Below are 13,328 nucleotides of genomic sequence, written 5' to 3'. Positions count from 1 at the left end.
AAAGGGAATTTATTCAATGGGCAACGGTTTTGCCATGGCAACGAAAAAAGTTTTTGACAACATAAAATAGAAATTTTCCTATTGAAAATAACATGGGATTTTGATCGATTCCAAGGGTCCCCCCCCCCCCCCCTGTAAACAATTTTAAAAAATTTAAATAATTTTAAAATACCAAAATTATAAAAAATTGTTAAAAATTGACGAAAAAAATCAAAATTGATCACATTTTGATCAATTTGAACCAAATGGGTGAAAATGAACCGATATGGCTTAAATTGGAAAAACTGTGAAAAAAAATACAAACATTGAAAAAATATTTCAAAATTGATTAAAATAATTTTTTTTTCAAAATTGAAAAAAATATATAAAATTGAAAAAATATTGATCAAAAACAGTAGTTTCGATCAAACTTCATAGGAATTGACGGAAATTTAAAGTTGTGTAAAATTGGATTAATGTATAGATAAATTGCGATTTTTTGAAAAATTAAGTATTTATTTTGGTCAATTTGATCAAACTTGACCAAAATTGGAAAATAATAGATCTAAATTAGCCCAATTTTAAAGTTTTGTAAAAAATTGAAAAATGTTAATAACACTGAAAAAATTTATCAAAATCAATAGTTTCGATCCAAAACTATCAAAATTGATAGGAATTGATGAAAAAAAAAGTATAAAAAATTTAAAAATCTCAGTAGTTTCGATCAAAAACCGCATTAATTTCCAATCTATATCTGTAGTTGTTTTGGTTTCAAAAGTTCTAAAATATTATTAACTTGTAAATAATAAATAAAAATAAATGAAAATCATTAAAAAATATTGCTATCAAATAAATAAAATTGGGTAAAAACATTTTAAAAATTAAATATTTGGATGAAATAAACCTTGGAAAATAAGTTATTTGTTATAAATTTGGGTGAAATTCATTAACAATTATTTATATCAAATCAAATTGGGTTAAATTCAGTAAATTGGGTGAAATAAAGAAATTACGCTAAAATTGACCCAAATTGGGAGAAAAAATAAAAAAATATGAAAATTGGGTAATAATAAAGAGATTTCGTTAAAAATGACCCAAATTGGGAAAAATAAAGAATATTCGCCAAATAACAGCGATTTTAACGATTTCGGGCTTGTATAGGTAATTTTGCATGCCTACAATTAAATACGGATGAAAGCGAACAAATTTGGGTAAAACCAATAAATATTAGTTACTTCAAGTAAAATTGGGAAAAATTATTAATAATTTCATATAAAATTGGGTAAACGCGTAAATAGTTCAATTATACTTGAGTAAACCATCGAATAAGTTACTTTTAATTAAATTCACAATTGTTAGTAAAAAATCATGTTGGTTGGTAGAAATCGGAAACGAACTAATTTCTTTCCTATATAGTATTATAGTACTTTATATAAATATGTTTGTGTAAATATAACGTACTTAAAAAGGTAAAATATGAGAAAACAATGATTAGAAAAACCGAGAAACGATATTAAATAAGCAATTTATCTTTATAAATAAATTTCCATCAATTCGTATCAAGTTTGATCGTTTTGGATCGAAACTATTGATTTTGATAATTTTTTTCAGTGTTATTAACATTTTTCAATTTTGAAAATAAATATTTGAAACAAGTTTGAGATAGTTGGTCGAATTTAGTTCATTTTTATATAATTTTTACAAAACTTTAAAATTGGGCCAATTTAGACCTATTATTTTAAAATTTTGGTCAAGTTTGATCAAATTGACCAAAACAAATACTTTGTTTTTCAAAAAATCGCAATTTATCTATACATTAATCCAATTTTACACAACTTATAAATTTCCATCAATTCCTATGAATTTTGATCGAAACGACTGTTTCTGATCAATATTTTTTCAATTTTAATTTTTTTTAAAAATTTTGAAAAAAAATTATTTTAATCAATTTGGAAATATTTTTTTCAATGTTTGTATTTTTTATTTTTTTTCTCACATTTTTTCCAATTTAAGTAATATCGGTTCAAATTGATACAACCACCGTGTCTGTCTGTGGGTCTGTCTGCCAGGCCTGCGAACGCGTTCGCATTTCCGGTGCAAAGTGTAATCACTGCGTACGCAGTTTGTCAAGATCTCTGCGTTCGCAGTTTCTCGAAGAGTTGGCAAAACCACCGTGTGACGGTGAGCGTTAACGGATTCATTTGCGGTTTGGTTTGGATGGTGTTTTTTCGTGACGGTTTGGTGTATTACGTTTTTGTAATGTTTATGCGTAGGTTGTGAGTGTTGAATTTGTTGTGTTTGTGTTCTGATGGTTGTGCATGTTGAGACTGTTGTGTTTATATGGGCGCTTTCTCTCCAACTTCTTCTTAATGACTTTGGGACGGACCGAGTGCTGAGTGTAATTCTACCTCTCAACGTCCAATGGCAGGGTTTCCACCAGTTGTACACGGTATTCGTCTTAGTATCAATTTGCGATCGCATCGGGCGGAATTTGAACCCGAGACCTCCTGCTTGACAGGCGGACGTTCTACCACAGAACCACCGACACTTGTTACGCTTTATTGAAAATTAGACCTTCAGCTTTATCGGAAGCGTATTTAATAGAGTACGAAATTTTGGTTTAATTGAAATAGAATTGAAATTGAAATTATTGCATCGAAGAAATTCTAATTTAGCGTTTCTCTTTTGATTAAAAACAAATGTGCCACCCATGTTTCGAACCCAGACCATTCGGCTTGGCAGTCGAGCGCTCTACCACAGAACCACCGATAGCTGCTTAGGTTCACTGAAATTAAGACACGCATCGTAAGCATAATAGGTAATAAAGTCTTTTTTTATTAAAGAATTTATGAAGGCCTAATCTGGTTTTTTTTAAGGTTAAATCTTGTTTTAGCGCAGTCAGCCGAGATAAGAGGGTGGTCCACTTTGTTAGTTTTTTTGTTATTTATTTACGGGTATTATTAACGACCTATATATAGTTGTTTTAATTCAAAGGAGATAATTTAACGTTAATTGCTTTAAGAGCTGGCGGTTTGTCAAGTGGCTCTCTGTGCTTTGTTGATGGTAAGGTTTTTGCTTCTTGTAAATATATTTGGTGTGGATATCTGGATATCTACGATTTCTAACGCAGTCAATGATTTCCTGGTTGTGCGAGTCATTATATGATATTGGAAATTGGACGGCATTGGTCTTTTTCATGCGGTATGTGTCACAACGTCAACTGGAAGTCTACGAGCGTTGAAATAAAATGAGCGTTAAAGATGCGGCAAGTATTTCGAAAGCGAGAAAAATACAAATACCATCTGTAGATATTTCTTTCATTAAAATTTGCTTAGTATTATATTCAACTGATAAACATGTACTGTAAAAAGGGTTAAATTCAATTGTGCATTGTTTTAGTAAGTCTAACTCGCTGTTGTAACTACTTAATTTATAATATTCTGAATAAATTAAACTCGATTGTTTCGTCTCAATTATTTAAATTAAAATTAAAATTTTATACCGGGCAGGGTTTGAACCGAGAATACGTTTTTCGTAAATAACTCTGAATTGCGGAGATATCTTTGGGGGTCGTGTCGAGAAATTAATACCACTAGGGACCATTCTTCCGAGGAGAGGTATATTTTGGCTTGCCAACTTGTTCCCTCAAGTGGCGATTTTCGGAAGCTTTGGAGTAGAGCAAGGTGAAGCAGACGCTAATTTAAATACTTTTTTGTTTACATTTTTATTTAACATCTTTAATGTATGACAACCCTTTTATTAAGGTGGTTAAAAAGGTGGCCAACTTATAAGTATTATATCTTACAAAAATAGCGCCGTCTGTTTTAATACCAGTTAACAAAATAAATGTTGAAAAAGCAGACGACGTTTCTATTCATAGGTTGAAAGGTGAAGACTGACATGGTGAGAGGTTTTAATAATAATATCCAAATTATTTATTTTACTTCAGAAAATTGATGGTAGCCCGTCTTGTAAATAGCACAGGTCTCCAGAACCCAATCCTGTGTATTATTTAATCGGACTAACTAGCAAGAATTCCAAAAGAAAATGTTCAAAAAACGGCACGTGCTCCTGGGGCTCAAAACGCGGAAAACGAAATAATTGAGATACATTGCTCCTGAACTATAATATAAATGTCTAGTTTTGTCCAAACAAGGCACCAATTATTTCATTTGTTCGACTATACTATACTTCTCAATTGTTATTATTTTTTTAGTTAAGTCCAAACACTTGAACTCATTTTCATGAGTTCTGCTATAGTGCAGGTCCTATACTAAAGTCTTACCCCGCTTTCCGCACAGAGAACTGAGCTTGCTCCAGCTGACGGGTATTGGGTTCCGTTAGACAAATAACTTCGTTGGCAAAGGTCAAACTTGAGACCCCGACAGACTTCCATAACGTACGTGTGACAGTGTAGTGGTTGTGCGAGTGTAGTTCTTTGTGTTCAATCGCGCCCTGTAGACGACCCGACTTTGATTGGATCGGAGTACCTTGGAGAATGGATATTTGATCGTCCAGACAGGCGCATCACCGGGCGTGTTGCAGCCTACTTCCAGGGGCTAGTAGGCCATATTTGGAAGCTCTCTGGCGCTCTTTTAACTTAACGTAGGAAAATGAAAAAAAAAAACAGGCAAACTTCTCAACTCACACCCTACAACTCCTTAAAACTTTTGCATAACCTTTTGAAACACCCTGTATAATTAAAATAATAATAATAATAACAATAATAATAATCAGCTAGGCTAATACCCAAGGCACCACCTTAGGCCTAAGTCATCATGCGACTTTTCAAACTAGTCAAAAATGGTAAATTAAAATAAATAAATATTACTTTTATCAATATAATAATAATTTTGAGAATAAAATTTAAGTATAAAAAATGTCGCTTACGTTCATAAAATATAATAGAAGTCAAGTCCCAAATGTAAAGGAGAGTCTGTTTCAGGTAAAATCGAAAGGATCTTTTCTCAAAGCCAATAACACACCGAATAGATGACAATAACATGATAACAGATATTAATACGATGCTGATACCAAAGTAAGCGACCACCTGATTCGAGAAAAAAAATCTATTTTCTTTAAACAATTTGAAGACATTGTTAGTAAATAAAATACCCTTAAGTTTGGTTGTTCAAAAAATATTTTTAGCAACGGTTTTTCTTTTATGTATTGTGTTTTTTATTTATTCAGCAAACAAAGAATACGATAATGTAATCCGAGCATGATCGAACGGAAAACCTATTTCCTTTTCCGTTTTGATTTTAGTTTCACTTCCAATGTAAACGCGATACTGAACATTACTGTTGACTTATCCTTACTTTGCCATTGCAACCACTAGCGCCATAACTTATATGATAAAAATTATAATATTTAATAATTATTTAATATTGAATAATGGCAAGACATAATATCCCATGTTTAAATCTTATATTTAGAAATCTTAGTAATTGGTGTTGGTATGCAATTCCTTAACAAAATAAAATTAGTTTGCCGGAAGGAATAATTTAAACTATGCCTCGGTTAAGTAAATGTTTCAAACGTGACATTTACGTGGTAACGTTTTATTGCTCAAACGCTTTTGACTCTGTTTTCCTTTAGCGGTTGATTTTTAAACTGTAGAAAATTGGAATCAGTGATGAAATTTTGAGGTGGTTAAAGATCTTTTGGTCTTATCGCTCCCAAAGAGGTGGTGAATTCAGCACCTATAGACCAGGTCTTTCTGGGATTTCTTAAAAGTCTATTTTGGGCCCTGCTCTCTTTAATATCTTCCTGTCGGATCTTTCATATGCACTGACAACTGAATGTTCTATTCATCAATATGCGGATGACAGTTATATATCGCTCGCGATTCGATCTGTGAATGACCATTTGACCTTGCAAGATAATGTCAATCGAAATTCCCAATCGGGCGTTGCCTATAACATTTCTCTCAACAGCAACTCCGAGGAAGCCTTTCGATGACGTCATCTACACGACAAATAATGTTTCTTTAGCTCGTAATTCCAATATCAAATTATCGGTGTTGTTGCTTTAAGAGATTTTAAGTAGACGCCTCACGTGACTTACTTAGGCAATCGAGGTCGTCATCATTGTGGCCTCATTCTTAGGACAACTGCTTTTACACGTACAAACACTATGCTATTTCGTTAGCTGGGCCAGACAGTTCTTGAGTGGCCCTTAACGGGTTGTGTAGTGTAATAACTGGTGGCTTTACCGGCCGTCAGGGTCCATCTCGTGTAACCCATAAGGGTAGTGAGGCACTGGGTGATATTAGCAATGGTCTTACCACCACCTCCGACTTCGCTCAGGTAACGGCCAGAAACTTGGTTTCGGCTCAGGTCACTCGGTCACCTCGAAGGACTTGAAACACTGCCGTGGGGCGGCGGGTCTGCTTATGAAGAGCTGTGTCCCTTGCTTCGTGGATTTAGAAGTCCCGTCGGAATCTCTGGTGCCAGCTGTGTTGGGTTAAGTTGGGTCGCATGGTGCCCGTCGTACCCCTTTAGGAGCCTTTTCTGAAGGTCTAGGCTTCGAGGGTAGGGTGTCGGGTGATGGATGCTAGAGCATCCACTCTCTATCTTAGAGCTGTGCGTGAAGTGGAAGCTGGTAGCCCTTTTGTTGCGCCTTTGGTCGAGATAATTGGCTTGCGTCGAGGGTGAGAACTTTAGTAGTTGGTTTCTCTTGCTTACCAAGGCTGTTTTGTCACCTCCCAGCGCTTTTGGACGCTGGCGTAGGGCATTCCGATGAAGACCACCGTTGAATTAGGCTGTCTTGATAATGCTTGGAGCAGCATCTCTGTTTAGATTTTCTACCTCAAGAAGGATATTGGGTCGTTGGAACGCATAATGCATAACATTATTTGGCCCAATTCAACTGGTCATATTCCTTTTGAAAAGCGCCTTGAAACTCCCAATCTTTGACCGCTAGCTTTTTGAAGGGGAGTTTCGAACATGATAACGCTCTTAAAAGTCGACGACTTTCTATTTTGGTGTGCATAAGACCATGAATTCCAGGCGAACTATCGCAACTAACTATGATAATTTTGCTATATGCTTGGGAATTCATTGTTCTTTCGGGCTGCTTGTACCTGGAACAGTTTGCGCTATTACGTCCGGGAATATGCCAATCAGCTATCTTTCCTCAATATCGTTCGCTAGTTTCGTAATATTAATTTGCTCGTTGGGACCAATCAAAATTCTTAGTTTAGTTAATTTATTATTGTTTTCATTTAATTTTTTTATTTAATGTTTACTTAATTTTAACTTATTTTTTGTCATTTTATGTGTACTGTGTACTGTCCTGGTAACCACCCTGTACAGGCTTTGCCCATGTTGTTGCCTGCAATGTATTTTGGCGAAACAAATATTATTATTAATATTATTATTACTGAGGTAATTTTTATAACAACATAAATTATGGGGAAAAACTTAAGTCCTTATAAAACGTAATCAGGAATTATGGTTTTTGGCTTCTTAAATCATGGGTATTTTCAAAATATAAAAAAGGATAATTACATCAGAGTCCATTTCAAGAAACGATACACTGGATTGCGCTACACTTTTCGGCGCAGAAGACATAATGTAAGTTTCACTAGTTGTAATTATTCCGATATCAGTTAAATTGACGGATTTCTCAAATATCTGCATTTCAGAAGGACCAAAAATGAGGTGAACTTCCTATTTTCAAAATCATAAGATATTAGAAAATGCATTTATTTAATACACATTTACTAACTATTAATGATTTTCATGTTTTTCATACTAGTACTTATTTCTTTATGCAATTCTACATAACTTCAGCTTACTTCTAAAGATTTAAATTCTTCTGGGCTGGCCTCGAAGTATTTTGATATTTGAAGGACGTTGAAAAACTTAATAGTTGCGCTGGAATAAAAAATTACCTTTCAGAAATGCAAATATTAACTAAGAAAGTATAGGTTTCTTATTATATTATTGCTCGAATCCAAATTACGCGCTTTTGAAACGAAGTGGCTGATAAAGGAACTCAGCAATACTACTCCCCAAAACTTGATCTGATTCTTGAATGTTAAATACTTACCCTGAATATTAAAAATAAATTCTTATGTTCAAGACAACAAAAATTAAATTAATAATTAAACCATTTCCTTTAACAAAAAAACTTGAACAATCATCGATGTAGGAAAGTCAGGTTGGTTTTGTAAAGTTCCAGCACAGGGGCCCAAGTATTAGATAATTTGCCACCGAAATGATCCTATTCTAACAAAAATATACGGAAAACTAATGTTTAGTTGTACTTTCGTGACTGACTTGGCCATTATCTACCCTTTTCTTTCGTTAAAGGTGATTCTACTACCACCCTAATGTTCGAGATGTTTCTGTTGAATAGTTTCGAGATTAATCGTCCTACAACGTCGCAATATTAAAACTTCACGGTGCTTAAAAAAGTAATTTTGTAAAATTTTAAAGATCAGAATTTCTAATAGCAAATGACCAACATCTTAAATATGCAAACTTATTTCCGTTTAATTACACAGCTCCAATTGTTATGGTCCTAAAAGGTGTTACTAATTTTCGAAATTTTATTTTCTGACCTTGTTTTTAATCTTCGAATTTTGGTCTCTCCCCACTAGTATAAGCGGTTTTCCCCCGAGTCTAGTGCTCGGAATTGTTTATTCATTATCCACAAATTTTCCGATTTATTTAAAAAACGTTGGTAAAAAGAATATCATTTTAACTTATTTAATTATGTTTTATTTACGCAACCATGCATTTATTTGAATAAAAGTGGTATTTATTTAAATAATTGTTTGTTTTATTTAAATAATTGTTTGTTTTATTTAAATAATTGTTTGTTTTATTTAAATAATTGTTTGTTTTATTTAAATAATTGTTTGTTTTATTTAAACAATTGGCTTGTTCACTTTCGATTATTTAAACATTTTACAATTTTTATTCAACTATTGGTTATTTAAATAAATATTATTTAAATATCACCGAGTTTATTTTATTCATGGATAAAAATTAATCGAATGCCGAGCACTACCCGAGCTCTTCGGTTTCCTCTTCCGTAAAAAATTGTCTAGGTCAACGGTTATAGTTAGTGTATGGAGCTGTTGGCTCGCGTGGCATGAAAGGCTTGCCACCACCGTCCTACGCATTGTAAAGAGACTACCCGAATTAATGGCTTTAAAAGTCGCTGGATGACTTATAGCCTAAGGTGGTGCTTTGAATATTAGCCTAGCTGATTATAATTATTATTATTAATATTAAATACAGATTTCTCAAAGTTATTGGTTGTTAAAGATATTTAGTTTGGGCATTCAGTTTATATGGAAGTCGGAAATCAGTGTGATAGTTTCTCTAAAATCACAAATGTTCCTTTAAAAAATAAAAAAATCGCGTGTCAGTTGCTGACATCAGTGGGAGAATTCCCATGTTATGAGCAAAAGGTGACCCAATTAGCTTCGGTATAATTTAGGTGGTTGGGCAAGTTATATAGGCCTAACATACACTACGATATAATTTTGAACCTAATTTTTTATTTTACTTCATATTTGTTCGCAAATTTGGGAATGTTACTATTCCTTAAATTTACTTTGTGCACCGTAGATAATCCCTCTTTTTAGAGATAAGATACACTATTCCGGGTTAGTTGTTTAATACTAAACAATTTTATGATATTTCAGACTTGTGAAGTAAAATAATTTGAGGTGAAAAATGTGATAATAAGATATGACAATTGGAAAAAAATAATTTAATTTGAATAAAACATTTTGGAAACTTCTTAAAGGTGGAAAATTAAGAATTGCGCGATTGAGAACTTTGGCTGAAAATCTAGTAACCGTTGGAAGTTTATTGGAGGGCGCAGTTCTTTTATGCACTAGTTTACCTTATAGTTTGTGCTATATTCTGAGAGTCGTTAATTTTTTAATGGAACATCATCTGATTTAGAAGACACTATTCAGTTGGTTTTTCTATCATTAAAATAAATACCTGATATTACATGTCCTCTTCACGAAATCCTCTGCTACATAAAACAATTTCTGTATATTCTCTATCATCCATCCTTCCTAAAGGCGTCTGATAGCATGAGACTTATAATATGGTTTTACTTATTTCTAATATTTCTTTAGTTCAAAAACCTTCTACTTGTTTCGAGATAAAAAAAAAGACTTTATTGAGGATGGTGGTCACGAGAATAGTTTGTCTGGGATTCCAAATAAAGAAACCATTTAAAATCTTAATTTTAGGTAACAAAAATTAGTCAAAACGCTCTAATTATTACTAACAGGAGACTTTCAGCTTTAACGTTAGCCGATACTTTGCTCCAAGTTGGCACCGTTTTTATCCAAATGAATCGGGAATAGGTTCCAAGAAAATTAATTTATTGATAAACTTTGCCCATGTTCGAAATTGTGGAGATTAGTTTGAAAATTTGTACTGTCTCAGAGTCATAAACTATTTTACGTTTTTGTGCAAAATGAGTAACTTTTTTAACACAGCATGTTTATAGGTTGAAGAGACATAGTTATTATTTATTTCCAAAACTGTATGAAATAAATATGTAAAGAGGCTTGATCCTGCTTCCCTAAAATGACTTGTTTCATCATTGTGTATATTACCAACTACAAAACTTATTTTTATTTAACATAAAAGGGTATTGGCGATATTCCGTAGTACAGCGGTTCCCCAAAGGTGTTCCGCGGAACCCCAGGTGTCCACGGAAGGGTCACAGGGGTTCCGAGAATTCGCAGCGCGGCCATCTTTGTTTGTGTCAAGAGTCTTTTAGGATAAGTATAACAAATGATTTGGGGTTCCGCCAGAATTACGTGGATAATTTAGGGTTCCATAGCAAAATCAAATTGGGAACCGCTGCCGTAGTAATACACATTTCTAAGCACGAAATTTTGTTTTAACGGTGTGCACTTACACCGTTAGGAGTTAAAAAGAACACAAACAACAGTGATAAATGCTGTTAAAACCACACTACAATTTCTAAAAAAAAACGTTCAACATTCTAAGATTTTATTTAAAAGCGTCCAAACTCGAACCTACTGAGTCGAATTGGGAGACGGCTTTTTCGCAAACACTCCGAATATTCGGACAGTCAGATTGGCTACTCACTCGAAAAACGGCTATTTTTGTCTAATCCTAACAAAAAATGTCTGAGATTGAAAATGTATAACATGCAGATTAGAAGACTTAAATTATTAAACGTCAAGAAATAGACTGCATCAAAATTCGGAAAAATCTAGAATTAATCCACTTTCGATTGATTTTGAGTTTTCACCAGAAGACAGGAAATTCCACCACACCCAAAGTTTTATGTTTGTTAATTGGTTAAACATTGAATATCAAATATTTTTGAGCCACGTGGCATAAAGGGCTGGCCACCACCTACCTACCCTTTGTAACCCGGCCACCTGAATTAAAAGCTTTAAAAGTCTTTCACTAAATATCTCACTATTTTTAAGGAAATACGATTCGAAGATTAGAACTTTAGATTAACGATTCATTTTATTAGGCGTATCCACATATTTGGGACACCCCTACTGAATAAGGTGGTGAAACCCAACACCTTTAATTTTCGACTCTTACCATAACCGTAGCTGTTGACCTAGTTTAAGCAGAATCAAGAGATAATAAATTTAACAACTTACCTCAAAAACTGCGACGATGAATTCTTTTTCGTGAACAAACCTATTCATATTATAAAGACATCATATAATGTTCTATATACTATGTTAAAGGCCACACTTACTCGCCGTATTCCGAAGTGGTATGTAAACCGTGGTAAATTGTAAGTAAGTAACGTAATGGTATAAAATTGTAAAAGTAGTAAATAATGGTAGATAATGGTAAATATAATTTTTTTTAAATATTTAACAGTATTTAAAACCTAAATGTGTCAATTTCATCACGTTCCTCAAAGAAGTCACCGAATAAAAAGCTCCCTTTTCGGTACTTTACGGTATAGGAGACAACCACAATAAAAAAAGGGCGCGAATATCAATTACACATTCTTTAAATGCGTTGAAATTTTGTTATTTTAGAAAATGGAACATTCGGGTTATATTTTACGTAGCTCCTAACAGCATGTATGATTCCGTCAGACCATTCTGTTCCCGGAAACGTGAATCTGTAGAAAACACCTTGGCATACTCGAAATAGCCCCAGGCTAGCGCCATTACACAAATTTAAAAAAAGCCAAAAAAAGCGAGCTCCAAGTTGTACATCGCGATCAGCAACGTTCTCAACAAATATATAGTAGTTTTTTCTTACTTAACCCATTTATAAACCTTTCGAGCTGACACTGAAACCGTTTCTCAAAGACTCCAACTAAGACTAGGACTTTTAGAACAGACTTCTGTATTCTTTAGAAATCTTAGTAACTTAAAAATGATTTATTACAATTTACAATTTTTTTATTGATTTCACAAATTATCATAAACCAATTATCATTATTTACCATTTTAACAACTACATTATGAATTACTATTTACAAGTGGATACGAAATATTGGAAAAACGATTGGTACACTGCTAACTGGTAAAATGATAACACATATTTTTGGTTTCACCTCGTTACCCGTTTAAATGTTGTTTCCTACAAGTATAGCGTCAACCATTGGGCATGCTCTGTAAGTCCTAATTAGACCAAACTGTCTATAGTACAAGAAATTTAGGACTATATAGATTTTGAGGCGCTTTTTCACGTGGTACAACCTCCCGCATTCTTGAGTTGGAGGATTTACCACCATCTTGGAAAATATTTGGGTACGAGGTGGGGTCCTGTGTTGAGAACTTATCTTTTGATTTGCACATTAGCTCAAGTGTTCGAAATGGACCGGAATGCACCGGAACTCCGTTTCGTAAAAGGCTTTCTTCATAACGTTCTGGTTCGTTAAGATTATTTTTTATTTTTATTGTATAAATAACGTAGGCAACGGCTCAACAACAACAAAAATGGTGTCTTTATCTTAGGTACTGTCTGTTTAAATTTCTTTGATTAAGAAAACTTAAATGTAATTTAGCACATTAATCATTATGATTTGTTTTAATCTAAAATACTGGTAATTTTTTTAGATGGAAAAGGTTCACCCTAACACATGCAGAGTAAAACAATCATAATAAAGGTAAGAAGATAACCCTTTTATAAAATTTTGATATTATTATTTAATTAATTATTAATTAACGCAATGTGAATGTAGGTGAACATTTAAACATGTTTATTTGCTCTGTGGAAATTAACAGAATGTGTACAGATTCCTGGAAAATCTACGTGAAAAGCGCGTACAAGTCATATTAGTACGAATAATTTTACCTCATCTGGAAAGTTATGGTTAGAAAAATATACGAAGCCATTGTTGTA

The sequence above is a fragment of the Leiobunum rupestre genome, chromosome 2 (genome assembly GCF_980474605.1).
Source record: "Leiobunum rupestre chromosome 2, qqLeiRupe1.1.hap1, whole genome shotgun sequence".
NCBI lineage: Eukaryota > Metazoa > Arthropoda > Arachnida > Opiliones > Sclerosomatidae > Leiobunum > Leiobunum rupestre.
Note: the sequence above shows the minus strand (reverse complement) of the source record.